Source organism: Mus caroli, unplaced genomic scaffold, assembly GCF_978045245.1.
Source record: "Mus caroli unplaced genomic scaffold, Mus_caroli_1 scaffold_4, whole genome shotgun sequence".
NCBI lineage: Eukaryota > Metazoa > Chordata > Mammalia > Rodentia > Muridae > Mus > Mus caroli.
Genome location: NW_028227259.1, coordinates 20,930,622 through 20,944,630, shown reverse-complemented (window position 1 = coordinate 20,944,630; position 14,009 = coordinate 20,930,622). Strand labels below are relative to the sequence as shown.

The following is a 14,009-nucleotide window of genomic DNA, read 5'->3' as shown; positions in this document are numbered from 1 at the left end:
AATCGAATCTGACTTGAATTGACTCATTTCACCATGAGACAAATAACTTATCAAGTAGATACGAAAGAATGTTTGAGAAGTCATCAAGCAGAAGACAAGGCTACAGGAGGGAGACCTGCTTTTGAAAAATGAATAAACAGAAGCAGCTACTGGAGGTGGAAAGGTTTAATCTGGTTCCAGGGGGTGCTCAAGAGAAGGGGGAACATTCACTGAGCCTAAGGATGCATGAAAATGCCAGATGGAAGTCTACTATTTTGTAAACTCAGTTTTATTCCTTTCTCCATTTTTCATGTGTGACTGCAAGTGTTGCATATATGTTTCTGGGATTTTGCATGTATGTGGGTGCACATGTGTACATGCATCTGAAGGCCCAAGCTTGATGTCAGAAATGGTCCTCAATTGCTTTTCCACCTCATTCATTGGAGACAGGATCTCTCAATCAAACCCAGAGCTAACTGGTATGGCAACTCTTGCTAGCCAGCTTGTTCTGGAAATTCTGTCTCCTCCACCTTCTGAGGTTGGAATTAGAGGTGGGCCACCAAACTCATCCAACCTTTCCATGGGTTTCTAGGGATCCAAATTCCAGTCCTCACATTTGCAGAGAAAGCACTTTAACCATGGAGCCATCGTTTGTAACCATGCCTGGTTGTTTCTAAGCTAATTGTGAGAGTTTCCACTCAAGCGGCTGGAGAATCAAGGGAGGGCATACCTGTGAGGAACCTTCTAGATTAGATTAGCCTAAATGTGCCTATGAAGGATTACAGTGATTAGGTTAATCTAAATGAGAAAATCCACCCTGAAAATAGCAATGTGTGGCAGGGTCAGGCTCCCTGAGAGGAGGCCTGTGTGAAGCTGTGCAGGTGAAGACATGGAGACCACAGGATTTCCAGAGAGGAAAGCAAGCTAGAGGCATAGAGTGGGCTTGCTCGAGTTAGAGGATGTGTACTTCAGATTGCAAAGCCGGAGGAAGAAGCCACTCAAGCCCCCTGGAACACAGACGATTCCATCATGAGCCCAAGATGCTGGACACAGAGATGCAGGATGCTCTTCTCTTTGGTCTGGGGATGTTTACTTTGTATACCTTCATGCTTTAAGGATGTAACTTGTTTTTAATCATGCTGAAGCTCAGAGTTAGGACATTTTCTGAAAAGTCACAAGAGACTTAGAAGTTTCAGAACTGCTAGACTCCAGACACTTTTGAAGTTGGACTGAGTATATTTGCGGGTTAGGAGGTAGCATGAACCTATGAAGACAATAGCAGAGGAGTGTAGATTAAGACTGATGTGTTTGGGGGCCAGCACGATGGCTCAGCAGGTAAGCCTGCCTACGGTCAAACGTGACTCCCTGAATTTGATTTTTCAGATCCACGTGGTGGTGGTAACTGACCCCTGCAAGTTGTCTTCTGACCTCCACACATGTACCTCGGTACCCAAACATGCACATACATATACAAACAAAAATAATGTGATAAAAATAGGTTTGATGTGTTTGGGTCAAGTTGACAAGGAGTAGAGTTTTGACCATTAATACTGTCAAATGAAAGGATCTAGAATCACCAAAGGGACTATGTGCGATGATGGGCAGGCTTGTGAGTAGTTATCTTGACTTCAGTAATTGAGGTAGGAAGATCCACCCTAGAAGTGGACATTATTTCCTGGGTCCTCGACTACATAAAAAGGAGAAAGTTACGTTTAGCTCTCTCCTTCCACCATATGGATCCCAGGAACTGAATTCATGTCTTTAGGCTTGGCCTTTACTCACTGGACCATCTTGACAATTTAAGAATAGATGAACTAAATAGAAGGGGTAAGGGAGAAGAAAGGGGCAGCAGACAGCCAGATATATTATCTCCTAACTATTATCCTTGTACTTATGAGGATGAGACAGGAAAACTGCCTCAAATTCAAGTCCATCCTGTGCTATAGAGTACAACCCTGCTTGAAGGTGGGGGAAAAGAAGAAGAAAGAAGGACTAGGAGGAAGAGAAGGAGGAGGGGAATGGGAGGAAGGAGAGGAAGGAGGAGAAAGAGGAGAAAGATGAAGAAGAAAAAAGGAAAAGAAGAAAAAGAAAGAGAAAGAAAGAAAGAAAGAAAGAAAGAAAGAAAGAAAGGAAGGAAGGAAGGAAGGAAGGAAGGAAGGAAGGAAGGAAGGAAGGAAGGAAGGAAGGAAAGAAAGAAAGAAAGAAAGAAAGAAAGAAAGAAAGAAAGAAAGAAAGAAAGAAAGAAAGAAAGAAAGAAAAAAAGAAAATGGGACCCTACAGGAACGATGGTGCACATCTTACATTCCCAGTATGAGAATCTATGCTTACACAAGTAGTTTGGGAAACATTTTTACAAGATTTTCAAGTAATTTAAAGCAAAACATTAACATTGTTTGATAAGGTTTTCAGTAGACTATATATAGACAACATATAGAAAACTACTATATAAGGGAAGGTGGCAGGAGATGGAAGGAATCTATGAGTTTGTGAGATTTCTACATTTAAGCAGAAGCAGACATTAACTCAAATAGACTAAGAAAGAAAGTACAGATTCCCCAATGTGGGTGCTGGGAATTGAACTTAGGTCCTCTACAGGAGCAATATGCACTCTTAAACAGAGTCATCTATCTAGCCACTAACAGTAAAGTTTAAATGGGACTCTAAGGCCCCTTGGTATTGCAAACTTTATATGCCCCAGTACAGGGGAACACCAGGACCAAGAAGTGGGAGTGGATGGGTAGGGGAGTGGTTAGGGGAGGGTATGGGGGACTTTTGGAATAGCATTTGAAATGTAAATGAAGAAAATACCTAATAAAAAATATATAAATGGGACACTAAGCATTCAACTGACCCAAAAGAAGTACAGGAGCAAACCATTGAGAGCTAATAATAAGAAAGGAAACCAAATCCAACCCTATTAATGTTAATTCAAATGCTTTTGGGCTAAACACTCCAGTTGTGATGGTTTGTATGCTCAGCCCAGGGAGGGGCACTATAAGAAGGTGTGGACCTGATGGAATAGGTATGCTACCGTGGGTGTTGGCTTGAAGGCCCTCACTCTAGCTGCCTGGAAGCCAGTATTCTGATAGCAGCTTTCAGATGAAGATGTAGAACTCTCAGCTCCTCCTGCACCATGCCTGCCTGGATGCTGCACTTTCCTACCTTGATGATTATGGACTGAACCTCTGAATCTGTAAACCAGCCCCAATTAAACGTTGTCCTTTTAAGAGATGCCTTGGTCATAGTGTCTGTTCACAGTGGTAAAACCCCCACTAAGACACCAGTTAAGATTGACAGAGTCACTATAAAGATATCCTACTTGTGTATGCTACCTATTATTGGTGACCTGTAATATGCATACATAAATTTAAAAATACATGGGTCTGGAGTGATGGCTCCTGACTTAAAAGTGCATACTAAGCTCTAGAGGACCTGGGTACGGGTCCCAGCACCCACATCAGGTGGCTCCCAACTATGTGTGAGTCCAGCTTCAGAGGGATCTGATGCTAGCCTGGTCTACAAAGTGAATAAGGACATTCAGGGCTGTTACACAAAGAAGCCCTGTCTCAACACAACAAAACAAGACAAAAAAAAAAAGGGGGCTACTTAAAAAAAAACACAAAAATTCAAATAATTAGGAATTTAACAACCTACTCCTAAATAATTCACAGGCGAAATTGAAACCATAAAGAACACTGGGGTTATTGTATAGTGAGCAATCCTTATCCTAGGATGTGAGACAAGTAACACGGCACCTGGGAGGGAATACAAAGCTCTAACTGCTCCCTTAAGGAGGACTCAAAATCAAGGACATAAGGATTCAGTTACAGACATCTTGAAAAGCAAACTTAACCAAAGAAAGAAAAACAATTTAATTCACAAACTAGGAGAAAGAAATTTTTTAATTTATTATTTATTCTGTCTGCATGTATGACTTCAGGCGAAAGAGAGCACCAGACCTCATTATAGGTGGTTATGAACAATGTGGTTGTTGGCAATTGAACTTAGGACATCTTGGAAGAGCAGCCAAGGCTCTTAACCTCTGAGCAATCTTTCTAGTACTATGAGAGAAACACTTTGATTCTTTGAAATAAGTATTAAATGGAGAATCTTGGCTAAGAATATAGCCCAAGGCTTGATTAACATGCTCAAAACCATGAGTTTGACCTCTATGAGTTTGAGGGTACCCTGGTCTACATAGCAAGCTCCTGGCAAAATTCCATCTCAAAATAATTGAACAAAGAAAACGAAACAAAAACTAGATGTAAGAGAAATCTCTGTAATCAAGGGAGGCAAAGGCTTCTTTTGTTTGTTTGTTTTCCAGACAGGGTTTCTCTTTATAGCCCTGGCTGTCCTGGAACTCACTTTGTAGACCAGGCTGACCTCAAACTCAGAAATCTGCCTGCCTCTGCCTCCCGAGTGCTGGGAGTGAGGCAAAGGTTTCTTAAATAGGATCCTTAAATTCCAGGACAGCCAGGGCTACACAGAGAAACCCTGTCTCGAAAAACCAAAAAAAAAAAAAGAAAAGAAACCCAGAGGTAGTTTTTTTTTTGTTTTTTGGGTTTTTTTTTTTTTACAATTTTTTTATTAGATATTTTCTTCATTTACAATTCAAATGCTATTCCAAAAGTCTCTTATAGCCTCCCCCAACCCTGCTCCCCAACCCACCCACTTCTGCTTTCTGGGCCTGGCATTCCCCTGTATTGGGGCATAGGACCTTTGCAAGACTAAGGAGCCTCTCCTCCTAATGATGGCCCATTAGGCCATCCTCTGCTACATATGCAACTACAGACACGAGCTCAGGGGGTACTGGTTAACCTAAGGTTATGGAGTCAGCGAACTTATCCCAGGAGTTACAGAATGTAAACTCCTAGTCCCAGATCCAAGATTGCAAGGTATGAAGCCTGTAGACATAGACAAAGATTTAATTCCAGACAAAATAAAAGCTGGACAGCTGACTACAACGGTGGCATCTATAGATTTGGACACAAAACAATATCAGGAGAGCATACAGTCTGAGGAATTAACCCCCATACCACAATTGCAAACTGAGAAACCTGTCCCATCAGTCCCAGCGTCTCAGCTTCAAGATGTGAAGTCTGGCCAACTGACAGTTTAATCACAACTCCAAAATATACAATCTCCTTTTATGGCCCCAAATCTACAGGTGCAAATTGAATCAGTAAATTTGATTCCTGGTTCACAGTCTTGAGTTATGGAAGGTGTTCATTTGGCCCTACCACAGGAGGTAAAATAAGATATAAAAAGGTGGCATTGACTGCAAGACTGCCACTTGAAGATATAAAATCTGCAAACTTGGCCCCAAAACCATGTTCAAGAAACTCCACCTGTGATAAGGTAATCTGTGTACCACTGCATGGAATCTTTAAAGATACAAAGATACCATAATCAACCACAGAACGCAGACACAATTGCATATGCCAGCAAGATTTTGCCAACGGGACCCTGATATAGCTGACTCTAGTAAGGCTATGCCAGTACCTGGCAAATACAGAAGTGGATGTTCACAGTCATCTATAGGATGGAGCACAGGGCCCCCAATAGAGGAGCAAGAAAAAGTACCCAAGGAGCTGAAGGGGTCTGCAACCCTATAGGTGGAACAACAATATGAACTAACCAGTACCCCCAGAGCTCGTGTCTCTAGTTGCATATGTAGCAGAAGATGGCCTAGTCAGCCATCATTGGGAAGAGAGGCCCCCTAGGTCTTGCAAACTTTATATGCCCCAGTACAGGGGAACACCAGGGCCAAGAAGTGGGAGTGGGTCAGTAGGGGAGCAGGGTGGGGGGGGGAAGGCATAGGGAACTTTCGGGATAACATTTGAAATGTAAATAAAATATCTAATAAAATAAAATAAAATAATAAAAATTTAAAAATAAAAATGAATTTGAATTGGGCGACACCTTTAATCCCAGCACTTGGGAGGCAGAGGCAGGCCAATTTCTGAGTTTGAGGCCAGCCTGATCTACAAAGTGAGTTCCAGGACAGCCAGGGCTAAACAGAGAAACCCTGTCTCAAAAAACCAAAATACCAAAAAAAAAAAAAAAAAAAGAGAGAGAGAATTTGAGATAGAGTAAAAACCTAAATCTAAGAACTAAATGAAGAAAAAGGAGGAGAGGAAGAAGAGAAGAGGAGGAGGAAGGCATAGAGAAATGGTTTTCAGAGGACCTGAGTTCAGTCCCCAGCATCTATGTCAGATGGTTCATGATAGCCTGTAATTCTTCTAGCTCCAGTAATTCTTACATCTGATTAACATTTAGAATCAGGACACTTTAAAGCAGATTGCTTTCCATACTGTGAGTGGGCATCACCCAATCAGCTGAAGGCTTTAAGAGCAGAGACCTGAACTCCCTGTAGAGCAGAATTCTTCCACAGGAGTGAAGCACAAAAGGTGTACCCATTTTCCTAGTCTGCCCTTTCCTGCATGTTTGGGACTCAGAACAATGACACTAACTTTTACCTGCGTTTGTCTAGGAATTTCAGAGGAGCCATGAGAGGTTTGTGTGTGAGAGAGTGAGAGAGAGAGAGACAGAGACAGAGAGAGACAGAGACAGACATAGAGACAGAGACAGGCATACAGAGAGATAGAGACAGACAGAGAGACAGAGAGAGAACAGCAATCTCGTCTCTGTTCCAGATTTTGAAGTACAGAACTAAAAAATCCCTTGTGACTCCAATTAATGTTGACGGTGTCTGTTAAATGAGATACAAATATAGATTCGCTTCCATTTTTTAATTGAGGAAGCTGGAACAATCTTCATTCTAAAATCTAATTAAGACCTGACCAGTCCCCCCTCAGCCCATGACCCGCCTGCCTCTGTCCCCAGCCCTCCTGGTCCGACCTTGATAGGATTACAAAGAAAATGCTGTTCCTACAGGGAGATGGTAAGAGGGTGGCACGTCCACTAGGACTGGATGAGGGAGGCAAACTGCTCCCCTTCAACCATCAGCTCACCAGGAGCTCGCAATGGAGGCGATGGCCAATAGGAGGGGGCGGGGTGAGCGTGGCAGCTGGCAGTTGTTCTTTTTTTTGTTTGTTTGTTTTTTGTTTGTTTGTTTTTTGTTTTTTGTTTTTGTTTTTGTTTTTTTTTATTAAAAAAATTTTATTAGACATTTTCTTGATTTACATTTCAAATGCTATCTCTAAAGCCCCCTATACCCATCCCCCACCCTCCTCCCTAACTCACCCACTCCCGAATCCTGGCCCTGGCATTCACCTGTATTGGGGCATATAATCTTCGCAAGACCAAGGGCCTCTCCTCCCAGTGATGGCCAATTAGGCCAACCTTCTGCTACATATGCAGCTAGAGACACGAGCTCAGGGGGTACTGGTTAGTTTATATTGTTGTTCCTCCTATAGGGTTGCAGACACCATTAGCTCCTTGGGTACTTTCTCTAGCTCCTTCATTAGGGGCCCTGTGTTCCATCCAATATATGACTGTGAGCATCCACTTCTGTATTTGCCAGGCACTGGCATAGCCTCACCAGAGACAGCTATATCAGGGTCCTGTCAGCAGAATCTTTCTGGCATATGCAATAGTGTCTGGGTTTGGGGGTTGTAAATGGGATGGATCCCTGGGTGGGGCAGTCTCTGGATGGTCCTTCCTTCTGTCTCAGCTCTGACCTTTGTCTCTGTAACTCCTTCCATGGGTATTTTTTTTTGTCTATCTGTTTTATTTATTTTTTTTATATTTTTATTACATATTTTCCTCAATTACATTTCCAATGCTATCCCAAAAGTCCCCCATAGCGCCCCCCACTTCCCTACCCACCCATTCTCATTCCTTTGGCCCTGGCATTCCCCTATATTGGGGCATATAAAGTTTGCAAGTCCAATGGGCCTCTCTTTCCATTGATGGCCGACTAGGCCATCTTTCGATACATATGCAGCTAGAGACAAGAGCTCCGGGATTCTGGTTAGTACATCATGTTGTTCCAACAATAAGGTTGCAGATCCCTTTAGCTCCTTGGGTACTTTCTCTAGCTTCTCCATTGGGAGCCCTGTGATACATCCAATAGCTGACTGTGAACATCCACTCCTGTGTTTGCTAGGCCCCGGCATCGTCTCACAAGAGACAGCTATATTTGGGTCCTTTCAGCAAAATCTTGCTAGTGTATGCAATGGTGTCAGCGTTTAGAAGCTGATTATGGGATGGATCCCTGGATACGGCAGACTCTAAATGGTCCATCCTTTCATCACAGCTACGAACTTTGTCTCTGTAACTCCTTCCCTGGGTGTTTTGTTCCCAATTCTAAGAAGGTGCACAGTGTCCACACTTTGGTCTTCATTCTTCTTGAGTTTCATGCGTTTAGCAAATTGTATCTTATATCTTGGGTTTCCTAAGTTTTGGGCTAATATCCACTTATCAGTGAATACATATTGTGTGAGTTCTTTTGTGATTGTGTTACTTCACTCAAGATGATGCCCTCCAGGTCCATCCATTTGGCTAGGAATTTCATAAATTCATTCTTTTTAATAGCTGAGTAGTACTCCATTGTGTAAATGTACCATAATTTCTGTATCCATTCCTCTGTTGAGGGACATCTGGGAGAAGTTCCTAGACAGATACCAGGTACCAAAGTTGAATCAAGATCAGGTTAATGATCTAAACAGCCCTATATCCCCCAAAGAAATAGAAGCAGTCATTAATAGTCTCCCAACTAAAAAAAGCCCAGGACCAGATGGGTTCAGTGCAGAGTTCTATCAGACCTTCAAAGAAGATCTAATCCCAGTTCTTCACAAACTATTCCACAAAATAGAAACAGAAGGTACTCTACCCAACTCATTCTATGAAGCCACAATTACTCTGATACCTAAACCACAAAAAGACCCAACAAAGATAGAAAACTTCAGACCAATATCCCTTATGAATATTGATGCAAAAATCCTCAATAAAGTTCTTGCTAACCGAATCCAAGAACACATCAAAACAATCATCCATCCTGACCAAGTAGGTTTCATCGCAGGGATGCAGGGATGGTTCAATATACGGAAATCCATCAACGTAATCCACTATATAAACAAACTCAAAGACAAAAACCACATGGTCATCTCCTTAGATGCGGAAAAAGCATTTGACAAGATCCAACACCCATTCATGATAAAAGTCTTGGAAAGATCAGGAATTCAAGGCCCATACCTAAACATGATAAAAGCAATCTACAGCAAACCAGTAGCCAACACCAAAGTAAATGGTCAGAAGCTTGAAGCAATCCCTCTAAAATCAGGGACTAGACAAGGCTGTCCACTTTCTCCATACCTATTCAACATTGTACTTGAAGTCCTAGCCAGAGCAATTGGACAACAAAAGGAGATCAAAGGGATACAAATTGGAAAAGATGAAGTCAAAATATCCCTTTTTGCAGATGATATGATAGTATATATAAGTGACCCTAAAAATTCCACCAGAGAACTCCTAAGCCTGATAAACAGCTTCGGTGAAGTAGCTGGATATAAAATTAACTCAAACAAATCAATGGCCTTTCTCTACACAAAGAATAAACAGGCTGAGAAAGAAATTAGGGAAACAACACCCTTCTCAATAGTCACAAATAATATAAAATATCTTGGCGTGACTCTAACTAAGGAAGTGAAAGATCTGTATAATAAAAACTTCAAGTCTCTGAAGAAAGAAATTATAGAAGATCTCAGAAGATGGAAAGATCTCCCATGCTCATGGATTGGCAGGATCAACATTGTAAAAATGGCTATCTTGCCAAAAGCAATCTACAGATTCAATGCAATCCCCATCAAAATTCCAAATCAATTCTTCAACGAATTAGAAAGTGCAATCTGCAAATTCATCTGGAATAACAAAAAACCTAGGATAGCAAAAACTCTTCTCAAGGATAAAAGAACCTCTGGTGGAATCACCATGCCGGACCTAAAGCTCTACTACAGAGCAATTGTGATTAAAAACTGCATGGTACTGGTATAGTGACAGACAAATAGACCAATGGAATAGAATTGAAGACCCAGAAATGAACCCACACACCTATGGTCACTTGATCTTCGACAAGGGAGCTAAAAACATCCAGTGGAAGAAAGACAGCATTTTCAACAAATGGTGCTGGCACAACTGGTTGTTAACATGTAGAAGAATGCGAATCGATCCATTCCTATCTCCTTGTACTAAGGTCAAGTCTAAGTGGATCAAGGAACTTCACATAAAACCAGAGACACTGAAACTTATAGAGGAGAAAGTGGGGAAAAGCCTTGAAGATATGGGCCCAGGGGAAAAATTCCTGAATAGAACAGTAATGGCTTGTGCTGTAAGATCGAGAATTGACAAGTGGGACCTCATGAAACTACAAAGCTTCTGCAAGGCTAAAGACACCATCAATAAGACAAAAAAACCACCAACAGATTGGGAAAGGATCTTCACCTATCCTAAATCAGATAAGGGACTAATATCCAATATATATAAAGAACTCAAGAAGGTGGACTCCAGAAAGTCAAATAACCCCATTAAAAAATGGGGCTCAGAACTGAACAAAGAATTCTCACCTGAGGAATACCGAATGGCAGAGAAACACCTGAAAAAATGTTCAACATCCTTAATCATCAGGGAAATGCAAATCAAAACAACCCTGAGATTCCACCTCACACCAGTCAGAATGGCTAAGATCAAAAATTCAGGTGACAGCAGATGCTGGCGAGGATGTGGAGAAAGAGGAACACTCCTCCATTGTTGGTGGGATTGCAAGCTTGTACAACCACTCTGGAAATCAGTCTGGCGGTTCCTCAGAAAATTGGACATAGTACTACTGGAGGATCCAGCAATACCTCTCCTGGGCATATATCCAGAAGATGTCCCAACCGGTAAAAAGGACACATGCTCCACTATGTTCATAGCAGCCCTATTTATAATAGCCAGAAGCTGGCAGTTGTTCTGTTGGAGCGGACAACTTGTGGCTGTGCCCTGCGCAAGCCTGTGTCTGGCAAAGCTGGTGTGAGAAGAAGAGACAATCCTTCCTCACCGCCGGGATAATCAAGAGTTTTGACTGGACCTTTGAGTACGCATCCGTATAGTGAGGAGCACAGACCATGGCGCTGAAACGGATTAATAAGGAACTTAGTGTTTTGTTCCCCCCTTCTAAGATGGCTATCCATCATAGGGAGGGGGGTGCAAAACACCCGTGGAAGGAGATACAGAGACAAGGTGTGGAGACTGAAGAAATGATCATCTAGAGACTGACTCAACTGGGGATCCATCCCATACACAGTCACCAGACCCAGACACTTTTGTGAATGCCAACAAGTGCTTGCTGACAGGAGCCTGATATAGTTCTCTACTGAGAGGCTCTGCCAGTGCCTCACAAATACAGAGGTGGATGCTCACAGCCATCCATTGGACTGAGTATAGGATCCCCAAGGAAGGAGCTAGAGAAAGGACCCAAGAAGTTGAAGGGGTTTGCAACCCCATAGGAGGAACAACAATATGAACTAGCCAGTACCCCCAGAGCTCCCAGGGACTAAACCACCAACCGAAGAGCACACATGGTAGGACTCATGGCTCCAGCTGCATATGCAGCAGAGGATGGCTTAGTTGGATATCAATGGGAGGAGAGGCCCTTTATCCTATGAAGGCTCTATGCCCCAGTGTGGAGGAATGCTAGGGCCAGGAAGCAGGAGTGGGTGGGTTGGTGAGCAGGGGGAGGGGAGAGGACATAGGCAGAGGGTGGTTTTCAGAGGGTAAACCGGGAAAGGGGATAACATTTGAAATGTAAATGAAGAAAATATTTAATAAAAAAAATTTTAAAGTAAAATTATCCAATAAAAAAATAAAAATAAAAAAAGGAACTTAGTGATTTGGCCAGTGGCCCTCCAACACAATGCAGGTCCAGTTGGAGATGACACGTTTCATTGGCAAGTCACAATTATGGAACCTAATGACAGCCCATATCAAGGTGGTGTATTCTCTTTGACAATTCGTTTTCCTACAGACTCACCCTTCAAACCACCTAAATGGGTTGCGTTTACAAGAATTTATCATCCAAATATTAACCGTAATGGCAGCATTTGTCTTGATATTCTAAGATCACACTGGTCTCCTGCTTTAACTGTTTCTAAAGTTCTTTTATCCATTTGTTCACTGCTATGTTATCTAAACCCAGATAACTGCCCCCCCCCAGTGCCAGAGATTGCTTGGATCTATAAAACAGACAGAGATGAATACAACAGAATATTTCAGGAATGGTCTCAGAAGTATGCCGCATGATGCTACCTTACAGTCAGAATAACCTGCATTATAGCTGGAATAAACTTTAAATTACTGTTCCCTTTGTTATTTTCTTATCCACCTGCTCTCCTATCGGACCTCATCTTTTTTAATTTTGTTTTTTTGTTTACCTCCCTCCATTCATTCACATGCTCATCTGAGAAGACTTAAGTTCTTCTAGCTTTGGACAAGAACTGCTTTTAGAAATGTAAAGTAGTTACACGAGAACAGTTGCCCAAGATTCAGATATTTTTAAAAAACCTAGAGCATGTGTATTATGGCCAATGTCTTCACTCTAACTTGGTTATGAGACTAAACCAATCCTCACTGCTCTACCATGCTGAAGAAGCCATCTGAGGGGGAGGGAGATGGATGCTCAGCTGTCACATCAAAGGAAGCAGCACTGTTTTAGCAGCATCCGTGCTTGTTTAAACCTTCCACTGTTAGAGATTGGAGGTCGCATGGTGTACTTTACGCTCATAACTGATGTGGCTGGAGAATCGGTATTGAATTATAGCATAGCAGAACAGAAAATGGGATGTATTTTATGCATGTCAATAAAGGAATGGCCTGCTCTTGTTCTACAGAGAATGGAAATTGGAAGTCAAACACCCTTTGTATTCCAAAATAGGATCCCAAAACATTTTTGTAATTTTCATTTAAATTGTTAGGAGGTGTCTTAGTCAGGGTTTCTATTCCTGCACAAACATCATGAACAAGAAGCACTTGGGGAGGAAAGGGTTTATTTAGCTTACTCTTCCACATTGCTGTTCATCACCAAAGGAAGTCAGGACTGGAACTCAAGCAGGTCAGGAAGCAGGAGCTGATGCAGAGACCATGGAGGGATGTTCCTTACTGGCTTGCTTCCCCTAGCTTGCTCAGTCTGCCCTCTTATAGAACCAAGACTACCAGCCCAGAGATGGTCCCACCCACACAGGGACCTCCCCACTTGATCACTAATTGAGAAAATGCCTTACAACTGGACCTCATGGAAGCTTTTCCCCAACTGAAGCTCCTTTCTTTGTGATAACTCCAGCCTGTGTCAAGTTGACACACAAAACTAGCCAGTACAGGAGGCTTGGTGCTATTAGTTAATCTATCTTCCAATACTGTTTAATGTAGCACTGAATAAACGATGCGAGTTGTCAATGGATGAGTGGTCAACTAATAATTGATCTATTTTTCTTCAACGAAGTTGCATAAACCAATGAATTAGCTGCCTGGATTAATCAGTATGGAAAACAATCCTTTGTAAATGCAAAGCTGGTTTTGTAGATGCTGTTGGGATTTGCTTCATTGTTTGATATCAAATGATGATGTAAAGTTCGATAGAGTGAATATATTGCCATGTTCAGTTAAAGTGCACAGTCTGTTACATATTGACACATTGCTTTACCTGATTTATGCATAATTAATAAGCTATTCAAATAGTGTAGCTTTAATACACTGCACATGATTCTGGCAGGCCTAGAGTTCATGAATGGACTTGGGACTCAGCAGTTTTGAAACATGCATATAGACTTTAAGAAATTTATCTTCCAGGTACATCCCCTTCTAACTAAAATTTTCTTCATCTTGTACACTTAACAGCTGAAAAAGATTTGTGTGTGTGTGTGTGTATGTGTGTATAACTTGAGAGTAATAATTGGTCAAAATTTGTAAAACAAAGTATAATTTTGGTAAAACAAAAAACAAAAACAAAAAAGACCTGACCGGTTAATATATTTCACATACATAGATGCAGAAATCCCAAAAAAATTATCAGCAAACTGAATCAAATAAATCAAATA

At 41.7% G+C, this 14,009-nt stretch overlaps 1 pseudogene; it reads left to right on the top strand.

Moving 5' to 3' along the window:
* The first annotated feature begins 11,045 nt into the window (after nucleotides 1-11,045).
* LOC147004987 (ubiquitin-conjugating enzyme E2 D3 pseudogene) lies at nucleotides 11,046-12,219 on the top strand (annotated as a pseudogene).
* Nucleotides 12,220-14,009: the final 1,790 nt, after the last annotated feature.